This window comes from Anomalospiza imberbis, chromosome 3, assembly GCF_031753505.1.
Source record: "Anomalospiza imberbis isolate Cuckoo-Finch-1a 21T00152 chromosome 3, ASM3175350v1, whole genome shotgun sequence".
NCBI classification, from domain to species: domain Eukaryota; kingdom Metazoa; phylum Chordata; class Aves; order Passeriformes; family Viduidae; genus Anomalospiza; species Anomalospiza imberbis.
Genome location: NC_089683.1, coordinates 63,768,914 through 63,774,236, shown reverse-complemented (window position 1 = coordinate 63,774,236; position 5,323 = coordinate 63,768,914).

The following is a 5,323-nucleotide window of genomic DNA, read 5'->3' as shown; positions in this document are numbered from 1 at the left end:
GACTGGGAAGGGACAGGTAAGCCCGCTGCACTGGCTGTGTTTAGGAGGCTGGAGGAAGAAACCTTGTCCCAGTGCTGCAGCTGCCCTGGTCCCATCACCAGGAAATAAGGTCTGGGTCAGTGGGACTGAGTTTCAGCACAAGGAGAACATCATGCCCATGCTTTGCTTTGGAGTTAGGACCTTCACCTTTGATCATGAGTGTTCAAAGTCCTTTGAGTTCAAGGGACTGCATACAGCACCACTTTATCATATTTCACGTACAGCTCTGCAGTGCTTTACAGCATCCCTACCACAGATATCTAAACCAATCTTCCCATTCAATTAAGTAGTAGCAATTAGTAATAGCAGAACCCATCTCCTGAGATCTCATTATAAATCCCCAAACCCGTGCGTTTACACATAATTAGTGATAGCAGGAGAGACTAATGCCCTGCCTGTTGCTCATCCCAGGGATGGCAAATGTTTCCCCACTGGATTTTTGGAAACTCAATTGAGTTTTTCAAAAGTAAACACCACAAAAGTGAAATAAAGACTTTCCCATCCCTTCTCCTTCAACAACTGTTGCCTTATCACCTTCCTACATTTGCAGAGAAAACTTGCCCATGAGTGTCTTGGAGCCTTTGCACAAAATAGCATCCATTATTCAAAGAATGAGTAACAGCTGACACATTATATGCTCTGTTTCCTTTTCCTTTTCTTAAGAAATGGCAGGAAGAAATGCTAACTATCAACTTCTTTGTAGTAAACACTCATGGAGAACTGGGAAAATTTCCAAGTTATGAATAATTTTGTGTTTTGCAGCTTCCCAAAAATCAGGTGTTTTTCACAGACACGTGATATTCCCATGGAAAATCTGTGCCCTGCCTGTAATCTCAGTAATAACTATGTGAAATTGATATATTTTTCTTTAGCTTCATCACCTACCAACTTCTGAACAGCAGCAGTGAAGGTGAGAAATGCCACCAATTTTCCCTCAGTAGCTGCAAAAGCTATAAATGTGATGATCTGGAAGCAAAGCTCCCAAGACTTGAAAAATACTTGGGGCTTCACAAAAGTCTGCAGTCAGTCAGTTGTCACAAATTACTTCTGAGCTGAAAAGATCACATTTTCCCTGACTAACTTCACTGGCCAACTGCAAGGAGCCTGTCTGCCACTATTCCACACTAGGGACAGAGAAAGGTGCTTCAGGAAACCCAGTTTTTATTGTCTTTTGAAGTTGGAAGGCTTCACTAACACTACTTAGGAAAAATGGTAAGTGACTTCTAGGACCAAAAATACTTACAGAGACTGGGTTGAAGAACCAAAGTCACTTCATCTCTTGATTTTGGAGTTTGGGCCAAAGCCATTGAGGAAAGGGGAGCTGCAGCGCAGATATGTCCAGGCACTCAGCGAGGGGCTTCACTAGCAGGGGATGGGAGGTGAGAGTGGCACCAGCACAAATCACAGATGGGGGTGACAGAGTGAGAGGTTGAGGGACTCATTTCTCTTCAGAATGGGTACTTGTGAATGGCAACTAACTGAGCCCAGTTGTGAGTTTTTAGTCATCTCAAGCAGCTGGGTGAGCAGTAATCTGTTATCTGGAGAGGTGACAGTAATAGCTAGCAATAAATCAACCAAAGTACTCCATTTTATCTCCCAAAAAAGACATTTTACTTTTATTTCTTCTTTATGGGTAGTTCTATTTGATCAACTTGAACCTGGACATGAATGAACATTTGTTGTTCAATTCATTGTTTGGAGAACTGGACAGGTCTGAGTTTGAGTTTTCACTATTTAAATCTAATTATTTCTTTTTAAACTTATGTTTACATAAAAGTACCTAAATAGAAAGTTTAGAATACAGGTTTTTTGTATTAAATATTTCTGAGAGGAGGATTCCAAAATGATTCACAACATCTTCCCATTAGTTCTCTCTCACACTTTTTGACAGTCATGGAGTGGAATGTGTCTCTCTCTCTGCAATTTAAGTAGAATGGCACTATTTTATCTTCTCCCATTTCTTGTCAATTGACCCTGATTTCAAGTGTCTAATCTGTATCTATTGAGAAAGTCTTGTTTGTTCCTATACCATCATGCTGATTAGGTGCAATAATTTATTTCTGTTATTGAAGTTTTCAAGCTCATTTTTTAGCCTCAAAGGAGATTATACCAAGAATGAAATACCAGCTAATACCTGTAAACCTAAAGTATATTGCTGTGGGGAATTTTTCTTCTCTGTAGAAAACAGACCTTGTACATTTTCTCAGCCTCTTGATTCTTTCTATGTGCAGCTCTTTTGAAGTATACAAATGTCATGCTGTTTACACTGCTGCAGCTGTGTCTTAAGGTGTCTTCTATATGTTCTAAATCAAAGTTCAGTGAGATTTAACAATTTGTGAATGGCTGCAAATCAAGTATGCTAAGGTCAGCTTCCTGGGAGTGTTGCTAGGTCTTTGTATAGAGAAAGAAATAAAATATTAAAAATAAAAAACAAGAATAAAATTCAGTGAAAGGTGACATGTTTTGCTATCACCTTCCTTTTTTACTTACTAAAGGAGATCATATCTATTCTGATAAAAGAACTTCTGAGGAAGTATGGTAAATGGAAAATATCTAAGTGTGAACAGAAATCTGGTTAAGTTTTCCCAAAAACTGTGTGACTGATATAATGAATCACCTGATTTTTAAAATAACTAATTTCAGAGTGAACTGGTCACAACTGCTCTGTGTACGATATATAGAAAGAAAAAGAGATACTTATTTTTGTGTTATGAAAAACAAGGCTTCTGCAAAGGATTGGATTGTGGAGATATAATTTGCTGATAATTTGCAGCACAGGTTGGTGCAGATCTGCTGCACTTGTCAGAAAGATGCATCTCCAGGACAAGTCCTGGCTGATGATGTGCAGTAAGGACTTGCAGACCCAAGAAAAGCCACCTCACTTCCATGAGACAGAGAAGGGGAAGGCCTCTGTGGAGAAGCTGGTAGAGACCCCTTAAGTGTAGGGATCCTCATTACCCCACAACCACCATGAGTGTAAGCGGGGCATGTTCCAGGGGGACCTTGCCAATCTCGTTCCCCTGCCAGACCAGGCAGGGAACTCAGGCAGCATACATGCTAGCATCAGTACTTGCCAACTGATGGAAGAATTTTTTCAGCCCCAGAACATTACAGTAGGTTTCTGTCACCACTAAACCTGCCATTAATTACTTGCTCTCTGCACTTGATGTCTGTGATCTCACTCTGAGAAGGTCTTCTCTATACATGGCAACCCTTGCTAGGGTATAAAGGCTGACTGGACAGCACCAAGACTTGACCTTCCAAACCAGGAAGCTTAAATTTTGCAAAACTGATGCTTGAGATATTCCACTCATGTATCCAGCCATGGAAGTTACTCCTCCAGCTCTTCTGATTCACGGTAAGGAACTGCTGTCTTGGCTCAAACGGAACCATTTAATCTGACACTCCACACCTACTCTGGACATGTGAATCAGGCCTCTATTTCACCGTTATATAGGAACTTGAAGACTTGACAAGTTTTTCTTGGAGGTCTGACCCCCTGTTACAGTAGGCAAGCAACGTTATGTGCCTGTGAAATAGTGGTAAGGTTCTTTTTTTTTTTTTTTTTTTTTTTTCCTTTGTAAACCTACAGTATTAGGGGTAAAATTTGCTCTTTCCAAAACAGATTAAAGTCCTGCAACTGAGGTGACTGGAATCAGGATTTGCCCACTTGTGGCCTCAGAAACTGGCCACAATTTCGCCATTCGTCTGGTTTCTACATAGAAACGCAATTTAGGAGCTTCAAAACTGTGAACTAAGGTAGGCAGGACATTTTACTGTGGGAATGCAAGACACTGGAAAGCACATAATTTCAGAACATTTCCACCAACACAAGGAACCTTTTAAAAATATCTCTGAAATGCTGACATCTGCAGGCAAAGAAACTAGGCTATTTGACTCAAAACTTCTTATGATAGTTGCTTCAAGAGTATTTGAAAATACAGCTGCTAATTTTCTTGGGAAACTAAGGCCCTGGCTACAGGTACAAGATGATACAGAATGTATGTCATTTTTAAAAGGAAAAGATTTGGGAACTGTTCCAGTTTGCCCAGTTACTTCAGACATAATTGTGACTTACAAAATGTGGCACATTCCTATCAGAGAGATCTCACTTATTTTGACCCAACCACTTTGATTTTGATCTCTAGAGCCCAAACAGCTCAGGCATGGCTTTGTCCTCCCAGCCACAGACCAATCACAGACCAGTAACATAACTGCTCAATTTCTTGCATGCCACTATCTACTTCTTCCATAAGGAAGTCATGGAACCTCTCCAGGATCTGGATGAGAAGGAAAAAAAGTTAATTTATGTGCAAGGAAAAGCTTGCCAAGCTCAGAATAACGGCTCATCCTGGGAGCTGGTATGATGTTCTTATGATAGGCTGCTGTTTTTTATTCCCAAATTGGGTAAGCTGGTAGGTACAACGTGAGCATACGGGTAGGTGACACCTATGAGCAGTGAGCTGCTGCTCGTCGGCCAGGAAAAGGCATGTCACGAGTGGTGCTGTTTTGCAGCTGATGGGCAGCATCTCGTGTCCCTGCGTGCAGGAATCCCACGATTATTAGGTACCCATTTTCCGCAGTGCTTCCCACCGAGCCCGGAGTCCTGGAGAAGATGAGGCTGCTGCTCCTCGACAACGCCTCTGTGGAGGCACGGTGCTTCCAGTTCTGCTCCAGAGGAGCGCGACACTTGAGTCCTCCTGTAACTCACATCCAAAAGGTTCGCCCCCGCAGTCCCCCATCAGGAACCACATGAGTGACAAATCCAAAGTCAGGGCTGTTCTGCTGTAAGGCTTTCTGCTTCCCGCCCCCCACCCGAGACCACATTGTTTTGGTTTCCTTCCATCTCCTTTTTATTCCTGCACGTTCAGGTGACATTTTCCAAGTGTTCCCCGCTGTTCGGACATTCACAGCGCCCGGGACGCCGCGGCGGGAGCGCGGCCATCGGCGCACAGCCGAAGCCGGGGCGAGGGGGGCGCACGGAGACCCCCGTCCCCGCTCGCCCGTCACCCTGCCCCGGCTGCCGGGACACCGGCTACAGCTCCGGCTCCCGGCGGCAGAGCGCGACCCGCCCCTCCCGGGAGGCGCGCCTGCCCCCCGCCCGTGCCGGCGGGAGCGGGGCTTTCCCTCTCCCGATCGGCCCCTCCCGCCGCCCGCGCCGGCTCGGGCCCAGCCCCCCCTCGCAGCGCACGCCGCTTCCCGCTGCCGCCCGCGCCTGCTCCGGGAGGAAGAGGGGCGGCGGTAGCGGGCGGCCGAGAGGGACACGCCTTTCACCCTCCCCGGC